A 14,778-nucleotide genomic window follows, 5' to 3' on the forward strand; every position below is an offset into this window, starting at 1 on the left:
ACTCCAATCCAATCACATGGCGTGCTATCAGGATTCTAAGGTAACCATCTGTAGCAAAAATAGTTGGATTGATGAAAAAATGGCTATGGAATTTCATTATGCTCCTTTCTTCCACACGTTTGATTGCAACTATTTAACATTGGAAAAGGGGGATGAAAATGAGGTCAACAAGGGCTGATATTTGGAAGGATTCTACTGTTTATGTGCAAGTTTGTGTCAACTTTAGTATTGGATGTATTGTGTACTACGTTATTTAATATTTGAATGTGTCTTTGTTTCGTTTTAGTTTCTAGTGTTTTATTCTGTTTTAGTGTTTGTTGTCCTATCACTCTAATATTAAGGGAATTATGTTTGTGAAAATCATGTATTAGAATGGTGGAATCAATCTTGGATCGAAAGTTATGATTGAACAATTGGAAGTTAAAAGATGTTGGAGAGATTATAAATATGAGGTTTGATGTTAAATTAATGAGAAATTTTGGTTTAGAGGCTTTAAGAGGCTTTAGACTTGAGAGGCTTTAGACTTGCTGTGTGACGCATAAAAAGTCAAACCATTAAAAATTTCGACTCTGGCGCTTAAGTGCCAGAACTGGCGCCTAAGCGCCATATTTAGACAAAGCAGGGCGCCTAGGCGCTGATTCAACTGAACCCGCCAAAATACCTCTAAATCGCGATTTAAATAGGGCCCAAGCCATTTTCGACGCCCAAGCTTCATTTTCTTCCTCCTTTTCGTGAAAAACGGCCTAGGGTTCCTCCTTGTGCTCAAATCTTCAAGCTTTTGGACTTTTTATCACCGACTTTCATCTTGTTGAGGTTAGATCTTCATTTTGGCATAGTTATTTTGTGATTTACCATGGATTTTCTCACACCTAGAGTGAACGCCGAAAATGGCAAAGTTTTGGATTGTGTGGTAAAAAATCCATGGATCTAAGCCTCATTTAATTGAAAGAAATTGTAGGAAGCCAATAATATTATTTTTAAAATTTATTGGAATTTTTCTTGAATTTTTAGATGGCTCCTAAGACGAAGCGGGGAAAGGGAAAAGAAGCTTTTGACCATGCAAAGTTTGTAAATATCAAGGCACAAATTCGTTACAATGAATTTGCATTGTCGAGGAAGTTCAATATGGAACAAAGTTTTTTACAGACCCAGTGGTGTCATTGAGAATGTGATCGTAGCTAGAAACTGAGAGAACTTCTATTATTTCACTGTCGTAGCCGTCATTACTATCGTACGAGAGTTTTATGCTAATTTTTTGGAAGCATCTGACGATGAGATACTTGTTTGAGGAAGAGGGGTTGAGTTTACTTCTGAGCAGAAATGTGGTGTATGGTCTGCCTCTTGCTCATATTGCTTCTATGCTGAGTATACACCATATTAAGCAGATTTAGACCATATTATTGCATATTTGATTGATGGACGTGGGAAGAGCTGTTTAAGCCACTTATGTCTATTTAAAAGGATAGTATTGGACGACCTAGAGGTAGAGCTCCTAATGCACCAGCTATTTCTACTTCAATGCCTTCTACTGCTGCTGAGCCTTCACCTCATTTCTAGGATGTTTTGTGTGAAAGATACTTGGAGCACCAATTAGATATGTTTATGATGCAGAATCATATGCAGGATTTAGAAGATAAATTTGATCATATGACATAATTTGTACAGAGGAAGAGTGACTATGATGCTATATATGGAGAGGCCTTAGTGAAATTTTTGAAGGGAGATCAGTCAGTTGAGTTTATTCCATATGAGCACCGCAAATCCATGGATAAAGATATACCATTTGATGAGGAGGATTAGACTATACTCACTTTGTTGTAGTGGATATGATTTTTCTTAGATCCTTCTTTTTGTGAACTTTTGATGTATGTTTTATGTAGAACAACTTTATGTACTTTTATTTTTACTACCATATTTGCTCGTGTTTATCTAGTTTGCTTGTGTGTTAGAGTAGTCTTTTACATTGCAAATTTTCATAATCTACATGTTTTAATTTAGATTTCTACTGCTTAGCACCTGTTTTTATCAATTGTACCTAAACTATTCCATGTGAAAAACTTTTTAAAAACTCTTTATTTGTCTTCAGTAAACAATATTTTAAAATTTTCTTAACACAGCCTGTGATATGTGGTGTTAACTTTAGAAGATTATATTTTTGATCCTATGATGTTATAGTTTTCTAGTAGCAAGAAATAGTTCAAAAGTTAAGGTGTTTGGTATGAAAGTTTAGGATTATGCTTTTATTATTCAGAGTAGAGAATTTGTATTTTTGAAATGTTAAGAAATCTTAGATATACACTTCAAAAAGAATTGGAGATTCTATGAAAAATCATTCTTAAACTAATACACATTATTAAGTGAAGAAATGTGATGAGTTTTTAACTTTAGGAAGATGATGACAGAGTTTAAAATTATAAAAGGCTATTCAGATATAATAATCTTCACATAAAAAGAAAAGAAAAAGTAAGGATTAAAAAAGTTCCTAAAAGAAAAGAAAGAAAATAAAAAATCAAAAGAAAAGAAAAATAAGAAAAAAGGAAAAATATGTGAGGAAAAGCTTGAGGAAATGCTTAATAAAAAATTAGCTTCTCTTGAGTCAACTTAAAGGAAGAGATTTATTTACAATTTTAAAGTATTAGAGTATCTTTACTAGTAGAGTTCTCAAATAATTCTTTTCTTTTCATTTTTCCAAGACTTCTAAGTATGAAAAATTACAATTATTTTTGAAATGAATAAAAAAAATCAAAATTCCTATACTTGACTATTGAAGATTCTTGTACTTTGGCTCTAACCAAGTTATTAACAATTTTCTTAAGTTCTACTATCACATTTTTAAGTTAAAATCTATAAGAATCTTTAAGTGAAACCCACTATCACATGTTATAATGTTTTATTTAGTAAAACGATTACTTGAGAACAAGTAACGTTTATGTTTGGGAGAATTGATGCGCCTTAAAATTGTTTATTTCATTAGCACATTTTATACCCTTTTTTTAGGATATTATGCTTTAATGAAAGATATTTTTTTTGTGTTTGCTGGTTAAAGGTGCAAGAAAAAATTTTAAGAGCAAAAAAAGAGCAAAAATACATCAAAAAGGAGAAAATGGGCCAAATTAAGACAATTGCCAAAAACAACCGAACTGACGCCTGACTGCCAGATGGAATTTGAGGCTGGCGCCTGGCCGCCAGAGACGACTACACATATATTCATTGAATATAGAAAAATTTTGAAGAGATGTCTAAAGAAACCCTTGGTGATTTTCGAAGCTCTGTATATTGAGATTAATTCTGGAAAGGGGAGTCTTGGAGTCGTTTTGAGAAAGGGTGGAACCCATATAGAGTGGGCGGCCACAATAGTGAGGTTTGGTGAGCCTTTGTGATTTCTGAACTATTGTGAGTCTTGTGGAGTTAGAGAAGTCAGGGAACTTCAGATGAGTGCTTGAGGAAAGAGTTGAGATAAGTATTTGAATCTTTTCTTTTGTATTTTAGATTTGAGTTTTATAAATATGTTTTGTTTTGTCATCTCCATGAATTTTGAGTAGTTTTCCTCTTTCTTCTTACAATAAGAAGTAATTATGTGGTGGATTTGATTTGTTTAGAACTTCTTTTATTCCAAAATTCGTGATGATATTTTCACTGATTCTTCATTTACTTTGCAAACTAGCCATTTGTTTTGTAAAACTTGTTGAGAAACTTACAACCTGATAGGGCTAAGATTTCTCCAACTTTTGAGTACCACGTTTCATTTTGGAAAGAGCCATGGTGATCGCCCGAGGAAACTGCAAATAGATAGGGAAATAAGAATTGGTGAGCGTATAATTGATGTTTCTAGAGTGACAGACTAAATTCTTTTATCAATTTAGTCTAGAGTTTGAACTAAGGGTCACTGGTAGGTCCTATAGAGAGGGCACAATGATATTCTAGAGGTGAGAAGCCAAAACCTACCCAGCAGTACTATACATGCCGACACCAACTTTAGATTAACCAATGTTCTTTATGCTCGGAAGAGGTAAAAAATATATTTGTTCTTATTTGTCACAATACATCAGTTAAACTTCTAAACATTTGCAACCCTACACTGATTATGAATTATTTGTAAGGAGAAAGTCTCCTTACAGATCTTGAATTTTCTAATTTTAGTTATTTTTGAATCCCTGCATTTACTTTTAAGTTGCACTTGTAGGAATTAGTAAACTTTACTTTTCATATTTTCATAGAATATATTCTACCGTTTAAAGTAAAAGTTTTTCTTAGTCAAATACATAAAGTTATCAACTTTTATCATGAGATCAATACTGGGGTTTTGAGGAAAATCTTATATTACTTGAAATGATGCGTATACTTGGGTAGTACGTCTAGTGTGAAGGCTTATCATATAATTTCTAGATCATTTTATGTATTCACAATAGCCGCTAAATATAATTTGGGCCAAAATTTTGATAATCTTTTGGAGTAAAAATATTTGCGTAATTGCGGATCGGGTCATCATCCCTGTAAAATAGAGTTAACACACCTAAAATAACATGTAAAGTAAATCTAAGGCGGCATCTTGTATTTTGTATTCGGTAGCTTTGCAAAACATGAGTTAGCATAAAAATTTTTAGATGGTTATTATTTAATTAAGTTAGGACAACCTGATCAATATGCCCATGACTTTGTGTCATCCTGGGGTTGTCGATTTCCCTGATTTACTTAGTCTGGAGTGACAGTCAAGCTAGCTTCGACTAGAAGATTCCTGTAAGCAATCATGGGTTACATCGTCCAAGAGATCTTCATAGACTAAGGTGGCAGGGTTAAAGTTGTGTTCGGTGATGTTTATTCATTAAGGTTTCATTTAAGTTATAATGTTTTTTTTGGATTTTAGAAGGTTGGAAATTTAGGTTGCTTACATAGCTGATTAATTTTTTTTTTTGTGATTTTCATTTTGATTTTGATTTTTAAATCCTCCCATGGTTCTGTCCTCCCTGAGTCATTGGGTTTGCAGTTCGACTTGTCACAAGTGACTGGAAGATATTTCGTTAGCAGTCATAAGTTGCCTCCTCCGAAATTCCTCCTCAAACTAGGTTGCATTTTATGATTGAAGTTTAAAATTTAATAATCTTTATGGTGATTTTTATGTTGTCTTTCTTTTTTTTTTTTTTGCATTTCAACACATATCATCTCCAATATGTGCTAAGTGTGTTTTTATTCTCTTCAAAGAAGTCAAACACTTGTTAACTTAGGTCACTTAAGTTTAAATTGGGCTAAGTGAGGTTGACTCAAAATTGATTCGAGTCAATTTAGGTTATCTCGAGTTAGGTCGGGTTGACCCAAGTTCATTTTAAGCTATTTTAGGTTAACTCGAGTTAGGTCAGGTTGACCTGATGTTTGCTTTAAATTGTTTTGGTTTAACCCGAGTTAGGTCAAGTTGATCCAGGTTTGATTTAAGTTGATTTAGGTTAACCCGAGTTAGGTGGGGTCGACCCAAAATCGATTAAGGTTGAATTGGGTTGATTTGAGTTAAGATAGGTTGACTCTCAGTGGGTTTGGGTTAGCCGAAATTTAGGTTGACCTGAGTTTGATTTAGGTTGATTTGGGTTAACTCGAGTTAAGTCGGGTTGTCCCATATTCATTTTAAGCTGGTAAAGGTTAAACCGAGTTAGGTCTGGTTGACCCGAGGTTCGATTAAGTTGGTTTAAGTTAACCCGAGTTAGGTTAGGTTGATACAGCTTTGATTTAAGTTGATTTGGGTTAACCCGAGTTAGCTCGGGTTGATCCAGGTTTGATTTAAGTTGAATTAGGTTGAACTGAGTTAAGTCTGGTTGACCCTTAGTGGGTTTGGGTTAACCCGAATTAGGTCGGGTTGACCCGAGTTTGATTTAAGTTGATTTGGGTTAACCCGAGTTAGGTCAGATTGAATCAAGTTTGTTTTATGTTAATTTATGTTAACCTGAGTTATGTCGGGTTGATGCGGGATTGGTTTAAGTTGATTTAGGTTAACTTGAGTTAGGTTGGGTTCACCCAAGTTTAGTTAAGTTGATTTGGGTGAACCCGAGTTAAGTCGGGTTGACCCAAGTTTAGATTGAGGTTGAACATGGTTGAGTCAAGTTTAAGTTGAACTAGACTCGAGGTGAGTTGTAGTTTTAGGGTTTGGTTAACTCAAGCCTATATTGTGTTAGAGTTGAGTAAGGATTTTATTTTTTATTTTTTTAGGTTTAGGGTTTGAATTAGGATGGCTAAATTGGATTAGACTTAGGCTGAATTTAAGATTTGGTTTAGTTAGGTCTTGGTTAGGCTAGACCTGAATCCAATCTCAATTTAGTTAGTTCTAAGTTAGATTAGACTTAAGACAGCTGTAAGTTACATTAAGTCAGGTCCAGGTTGGGTTAAACTAACTCAAATCTTAATTAGGTTTAACTTGGGTTAGACCCAAGGTAGGTTTAAAGTTTGAGTTAAATTAGGTCAGGTCTAGGTTGGGTTAGACCAAACTCTTAATTTAATTTGGTCTATGTTGGTTTAGACCTATAATAGGTTTAAATTTTGAGTTAAATTAAGTCAGGTCTATGTTGGATTAGACCAAACTTAGGTTAGATTTAAAGCTTGAACTGGGTTAAGTGTAGGTCGGATTAGACCTGGGCTGAGTTCAGAGTCGGATTTAGTTCGAGTTAGGTTTAGATTGGGGCTCCACCTAAGTTTAACTTAAAGTCAGGATTGAATTTAAGTTTAAGTTGAGTTAGGTTAAAAGTCTAATTTGGGTTAGACCTAGGTCAAATTCAAAGTTGGTTCATTAAGAAGATTCCATAATGATGAGGTTAGCCTTTTAATATCTTCATTAAGAAGTGATCTCAAAAGGTTTTCTAGTTAATTTTTATGTTTAACTTAGGTTTTGGAAACAACATGGGCAAAAATACAAATTTTACATTTTTTCTTAATTTTATCTGTATGTTCTAATTTTGTTTTTAACTTTTCAAAGGTGAATATTATCATTTTAATATTTAGAGTTACCACCCTAAATTTCATTCTGAATTTCCATTTTGATTTATATTTTTTTATAATTATATTTCAAAATAATTAAAATTTTGACAGAAAATTAGTCATTTTAATGTTACGGAGGAAAGTCACTAATTATAGAGGGAATAATCCCTGAAAATTTCATATATTTATATGTCATATTTAATTTTTAATAATTTAAATGCCCCTGGGATATCTAATTAATTTAAAATTAAAAATAAGTTGATTATTTTTATTATTTTTTTATTTTTTCCTGTTTTCACTGAGTCCATTATTTTATTTTTGTAATTTTTCTAAGTTATGAATTTTTAAATTTAGAATGTATGTAATGGAATTAAATAATTTAGAAAATCACAAATTTTTCACTTAAACACGCGGGTCTAATGCGATTCTCAGACGCTCCGAACTCCCACATGGCACTCTGCGATTCGCCACACTTCCATGTAAGCGCTGAGGTGGCTCATAGTCTGGTGTTTCGCTCCGCAGGATCCACTGCCTTAGCGCGATCCCCACCATTCGTTTCAAATAAACGAAAACGGATGGCATCCGTTTATCATACCCATGGAGCAGAAGACCGAGCACCGTCCACAATCAAACCTTAAGATCTCGCACTACACAACCAAATCACATGGGGTTTGATCCTATAGCTTCATCTAAGTGAGAAGAACATACCTATTTAGTTAAGTGCACATGCATTGTTCATTTTCTTCATAAAAGACCAAACTGAGAGCCATTTTAGGTAATTCAAGACATTACCTTATCCCAAGAGGCGAGGCCTCGATTGGGCTTGACAAAGACGATCGCCATGGTGTCACGAAGCTTCCCCTTCGATTCACACTGAAATTGGCCATAGCTATGAGCTAGACCAAGTGGTTGCTCGGGTTGGTGTTGGAGTAGATTACGGAGCACGCAAAACTCAGATTTTGAGTGGGGAAGATGTCTTGGAGCCTTGTGATGCTAATGGGAGGGTTAGATTGGAGTTTTGATGTAGTCAATGTCAAGGCTAAAAATTATCTTGGATTTCAATTATGAAATTAGGTCTGTGTGGTGGTGGAGATGGCCTAAGGATGGTGGGGATGGGTCGCTCTGGTCAGTGGGAATGCTTTTTGTGTTGGGAGCAAGGGACTTAAGTGGATGGCTAGGTAGTTGGGTGCGTGTGAGGAGCTCTCCGGTTGCGCTCTTTAAATAGCTGTGGGAGGCCATGGGGGAGATCTCTGGCATGCATGGGAGTGTCTGGCTATTCCTCAGAGGATGAGAAGAGGAACGAAAATGAGTTGGGCAAAAGTAAAGGTTCTTTTCTCCATTTTTGAAGTTCTTTGACCATGGACGCTCCAACGGGGAAGAACATGGCATGCTTAAGGTGGGAGGGGATTGGGGGAGCTTTTGGTAAGGTGGTTGGGCTCAGAAATGGTTTGCAATGACCCACCATGAAGTGATTTGGGCGGGATTGACCTAGGTGCAGTGTGGTAGCATTTTGGTTAAATGTGCAAAGGTTGTCTTTTAGTGTTTGGATTTATGCCAAAATAATTTATTTTAATCTTTTGTGCCATCGATGTGTCAGTCATTAAGGTCATGTTTGTCATGTGTCATGGCTAACCCATGGAGAATGGGCCATAGGCTCACCTAAGTGTCTTTAGGTTTAACGCCAAAGATTAGGTTTAATGGGCCCTTATGATTATCCTAATTAAATAATTAGGTTAATTATAAAGGTTGCCTCCCTAATGAAAATTTGATTCATAAGTGGTTACAAGTGTTAATCACCTTGAACCAAAGTAGGTTGTATTGCGATGAGCTCAATTGTTCCGTAATTGACTCAAGTTGATTTGAGCCCAATTAAATTTTGGCAACCCCTGGTGATTTCAATTTTTAGAGCAACCCTAATGTGTTTAAGGTTCATGTTAATTTTAGGGTTAATTAGTGTAGAGAAAGCTTTAGGTGAGACCAAAGATTGATTTTGGTGAATCACTCCTCTCCCTTTGAATTTGGTGTACATATTTATAAAGCAAAAAATAAAAATAAAAAATAAAAAAAAAACAAAAATTGACCCCAAACAAGCTCTTAACATTTCACTTATCATTTATGAAATAACAGCACAAGAGTTTGCCATCCAACACACATTTACAACTTCAAAACTTGAATTGAAGAACTTTCCAAATTTATTTTGTTGGACTAAAAAATATTTATGCTATACATTAAACCACAGTTGTGGATGAAATGTCATAACATAAGATAAATTTAATATTTGATAAGCAAAAAATAGAATAATCATAAGAAGAAACAAATTTAATGTTCCTAAACAAAATTGTATGCATAGATGCCATTTATACTCATCATTTCAAAAATAAATTTAATTATATTTGATCAACTTATATCTATAACAATTTCATATTTACATATAGCACTCCAAAATTTTAGCATCACATCAAAAATATCATAATCATCAATATTTTAAAAGTGAAATATACATTTTTCAGGCATAAGTCTGACACCTAAATATTACAAGCATAAATATAAAAATTTAGGCATTAGACATGCAAATACATTAAGAAAAAAAGATTATGTATGCATGTTTTTTCAAAACATCCTGGAGTCTTAACATCTACGCGCAAAGAAGCAAGCTATGTTAACAGAAATTAAAAACAAAAAAAATGCTAATCCAGAACAAAGAATTAAAAAGTAATTTACACTATAAGAAGAATTGAATCATGATCAATGATTCTTCTAATTGCCAATGCAGATAAGATTGTCCAACAATAGAGAGCAGGCTTCAAGAAGGACAAGGAACTCTTACAAAACTATTAGCTCACCCAATTTGTCCAGCAATTCATCCAACGAGCAATTCCTGCATCAGTAAGTCACAGTACAATTATTGATTTATCAAGTACAAGAAATATTAAAAAAATAATAATATAAAAAATAATACATTTTCTTAGGCACTTTTATATTTTATTTTTATTTTATTTTATTTATATTTTGATTTGAACCATATTTAACTTATTTTTTAAAACACTCAAAACAATATTTTCATAATTCTGTCAATTTATTTTAAAAAATAATTAAAGAAAAAACATATAAAAAACACCCTAAACATAAATATTTAAAAAAAAAACAAAATTAATTCCAAACAAACCCATAATTTTTAAAAAATTTTACAATATAAATAATATCACACCCAACTTATTTAATAATACATCGAATAGGTGATAGATCATGGAATGGGTGATTCCAAGAACAAGAAGCGACGCTTCATTCAATAAATTTTACTAAAATGGTCTGGTATTGCAATTATTTAATTAAAAAATAACAAGTAATGCAAATAGATCATGAGCATGTCTTCCTTTTAAATATATTGAAAATTTTTTAAATAAAGACTCAACACCAAAAAAATAAAAAAATAAAAAATGAAAACAAGGATGCTGATGGATGATTAACATTGATGTTATAAAACTTAAACTCCCAAAATACTAAAAATGATTGTCTCAAATTTCCCAAAATGATAAAAAGGTTGGGAAGATTTGCATGCATACCACAAAATTCTTATGTATTTATATATCTACACCTAATCACTGATTTTTTACATATATACTACTTTATCTATGCTTACAAAGGCTTGTTCCACTTCTTAAATAATAATATTTTTTATATGATATCAAACATTTGCGTGTCACAAATGTAAAAAATTCAAATGTAACTCTGATATGTAAATATATAAAAATATGTGTGGTATGTATCTAAATGCCTCCCAACAGAAAAATAGTCGCTCCCAATACTCCCAACCAAGTACTTATCTGAAACAGAATAAACAGATTCATGAAGATATCGTGATAACATCAAGGAACCAGATAATCAATCAAATATTTGAAAGGACATGTAAGCAGCTAATTGGTGTCAGCAATACAGATCGAGTTCTCTCAAAAATCTTAAACATAATAACAAAACCTTTACAATCAACATAAAATAAAACTACATGAAGAAAATTACGAACCATCATCATTATTACAGGTACCAAAATGCAATTTAGTGCCCCAATTATTTGAAATTACATGAATATTAGCTATTTCACGGATATAAACTGCTAAACCATGAATTTAAAAAACTACTCCGGCAAGTGAATCCGCAACTATTCACAAGTACAACAACAAAAACAAACAGTAAGAACAACAACAAGCCTTTATTCTACTAAGTGGGGTTGGCTACATGAATCCTTTTTCTCTATTGTGTCCTATCAAATACCATATTTTCATTTAATTCTAATAGATTAAGATTATTTTTTATACAATATGCCCAAGTCTTTTTAGGTCTACCCATCTTTCTTAGCATAAGTGGAATCTAAAACATCAACTCTCCTAACCGGATTATCAAATGGTAGGTATTTAATGTAAGCAAACCCTCTAAGACGACTCTCGCTATTATTGTCCACCACTGGAGCTACACTAACCTTATCACGGATATATTCATTTCGCATTTTGTCTCTAAATGTCAAGCTACTCATCCACCTAAGCATTCTCATCTCAGCAACACTATTTTTTTTTTTTTCAAAAAGAATGGCCGAACGCTATTAGACGAGCCCTGACCATCCCTAGATGTGCTAAATATTCGAAAACACGGGGGAATTCGAACCCGTGACCTAAGAGGACTTATGACTTTCAGAGAGGTTGCTCTACCAACAGGTCACGGTATGCGCACTCATCTCAGCAACACTTAACTTTGTTTTATGCTTCTCTTTTGAAGGCCAACATTCTGTGCCATAGAGCATTGCAAGTCTCACCATTATCTTATAACATTATCTTATAACATTATCTTATAAAATTTTCCTTTCAGATTAAACATTACTTTTCTATCACACAACATGCCCGACGCATTCCTCCTCTTCAACCAACCAACTTGAATTCTACTAATAACATCACCATCACTTTGAACAATTAACCCGAAATATCTAAAACTTGCACACATTTTAATAATTTGATCACCCATAATTACAACTCTACAACTAGATCTACTACTACTAAAATTTCATTTCATGTATTCAATTTAGTTCTACTCAAAAGAAAACCTTTAGACTCCAATGTAGACCTCCATAATTCAATTTTTTCCTGAACTTTTTCTCTAGTCATATCCACAAAAAAGATATCATCAGCAAAAAGCATACATCAAGGTACATTCTCCTGTAAATGTCCGATAAGAGCATCGATAAGAGCATCCATAACTAAAGATAAGAGCATCCATAACTAAAACAAAAGGATATAGACTTAAAGTAAATCCTTAATGTAATCCAACTAAAATAGGAAAATACTTGGTCAATCTTCATTCCGTTCAAACAGAAGTAACAGATCCAGTATATATGACTTTAATGATTTGAATGTAAATCATATCATCACCTTTCTTCTCTAAAGCTCTCCAAACGACTTCTCTTGGAACCTTATCATAAGCCATTTCTATATCTATAAAAATCATAAGTAGATCCTCCTCATTCTCTCTTTACTTCTCCATCAAACTCTCAATACATATATAACTTCCATAGTAGACCTGCCCAACATGAATCCAAAGTGATTATGAGAAATCTTAGTAAAATGTCTTAAACGATGTTCAATTATCCTCTCCCATAACTTTAAAGTATAACACATCAACTTAATTCCTCTATATTTTGGCTCTCTTGTGCATCCCCTCTACTCATAAAAATGGAAACCAAAATACTCTTCCTTCACTCGTCGGGAATCTTTTTAGTTTCTAAAATAATATTAAAGAGCTTAGTAAGTCAAGAAACTCCCCAATCTCCTAAATATTTCCACACTTCAATTGGGATATCATCAAGTCATATTGATTTTCCACCATTTGTTTTATTTAAAACTTCACCAACTTCTTTTTTACTAATGTGACGGTAAAAATAAAATATTTATTATTATTATTAATGATATCAATATCACTAAGATCGATCTTATTTTCAGAAATTTCTTTGAAAAATTTATCAAGATGACTCACCCACCTATGTTTAATATCTTCCTCTAATAAAAAAATGTTTTTTTTATTTTCATCTTTAATACACTTTACTTGAGTTAAATCTTTACTTTCTTTTTTTAGCTAGTTTACACATATTTTTCACTCTCTTATTTAAGAGTGAACCCAAGTAGCCCCCCTCAAATTCAGATTTTTACTTGTATGAGAGGGCATTTTGGCATTTTGCCCCTCCTGAAATATCACGTTGCCCTTTATTGTTATAGTTTCTTCCCACGTTGGGTCTAGAAGGGCAGTTGCCCCCTTTAAAAAAAGGGTCGGTTCCGCCCCAGCTCTTATTATCTAATATATTATAAAAATCACTAAAAATAAAATTTTTAGCATCACAAATTGTTCTCTTGAACTCCTTATGGGTCACCCTATAATTTTCTCAGTTCTCTAAACTTTTACATTTAAACCAATTTTATAACACAACTTTTTTATAATTTATCTTTTCTTGTGTATTATTATTCCACCACCAACAATTTTATTTATAGAAACATTTTATTTTGATTCTCCAAGTAAATCTTTTGTCATTTGTTTAATAGTGTTTGTTACTTTATCCCATATAAAATTTGCTTCTTCAATAACATCCAAAATCTTAAAACCTTCAAGTTTACTCATAAGAAAATTTTATGCCTTTCAAGTGTCTCATCTAATTCTATGGCAATGATTCATAATAATCTCTATCTTAAACTCTTAAAATCCAGAACTAATAATTAATGTTATGTATTTAAATTCTCACATGAAATGATTTTACAATCTATACATTCTCGGCGATCTCTTCTTCTTATAAGAAGATAATCAATTTGTGCTTTATTAGATCCGTTTGTAAAAGTAATAATATGCACATCTCTTTTATTAATAAAATATTAGTAATAATAAAATTATACACCAAAGCAAAATCTAATATGACTCTACCTTCTTCATTAATCACTCCAAAATCTTAGCCGCTATAAATATTTCCAAAATCTTTTACCACTCTACCAACATGTCCATTTACATCACTTCCAATAAAATTTATTTCTTCAAGGAGTATCATTTGTATTAATTCTTCTAGGTCATTCCAGAAATTTCCTTTAGAATCTATATCTAAACCTACTTGAGGAGCATAAACGCTTATAACATTAAAAATCTTGATATCAACAACAATTTTAAGTGTTATAACTCTATCTCAAATTCTATCAAACTCTAATATATACTTACACCAGCACCATTTCTAGTGCTTCTTATTTGAATACAAATGTTTAATCATTGGAAAAATTTCAAACAGATATTATCAGTAAAAGAAGCAGTTGGAAAGAATAACTTCTCTCTCTCTCTGTGTGTATATATATATCTATATACCACTTTAACTATGTACGAAAACAATATTTCACATTTTAAAAGTTAAAATTGTGGTCTTTCTACGTAATGTAACAGATTAGGATGGTATAAATGTAAAAAAGAAAATTTTAAGTGTTGGATATATAAATAAAAAGGAATTGTGCAGTATGTATATAAATGCCCCAAAATAATAAGTATCCTTAACAAGAATACAAACTAAACAAGAGGATTTTCTGCTTAGAAAAGAAAAATCTAAAGCGCTAGCTCATTTTACATTAAATTGCATTGCAAATTTTTAATTCATATCACAGACGTGTAATTTCTCCCTTTAAAAACATTTTACTCAGTTAATAGATCTTCATTTTAAAGAAGTAATTTGAAGATGATCAGTACGTCATAAAAAGTAAATCAGAAAAAAAAAAATTCCCCGAACCCATAAATGGTTGCATTCAAAAAGAATTGAGTTAAAAG

The 14,778-nt window shown here is 32.4% G+C and overlaps 1 protein-coding gene across 2 annotated transcripts in view; it reads right to left on the minus strand.

Moving 5' to 3' along the window:
- Positions 1-9,659: 9,659 nt before the first annotated feature.
- LOC110036507 (50S ribosomal protein L30) overlaps positions 9,660-14,778 on the minus strand; it is a 16,129-nt gene continuing 11,010 nt past the window's right edge. For both annotated transcript variants that reach the window (XR_002295235.1, XM_020740970.1), the window contains one exon: positions 9,660-9,832. The gene's annotated coding sequence lies outside the window, so the exon portion shown is untranslated. The remainder of the gene's footprint in view (positions 9,833-14,778) is intronic.

This window comes from Phalaenopsis equestris, unplaced genomic scaffold, assembly GCF_001263595.1.
Source record: "Phalaenopsis equestris unplaced genomic scaffold, ASM126359v1 Scaffold207535, whole genome shotgun sequence".
Classification (NCBI taxonomy): Eukaryota; Viridiplantae; Streptophyta; class Magnoliopsida; order Asparagales; family Orchidaceae; genus Phalaenopsis; species Phalaenopsis equestris.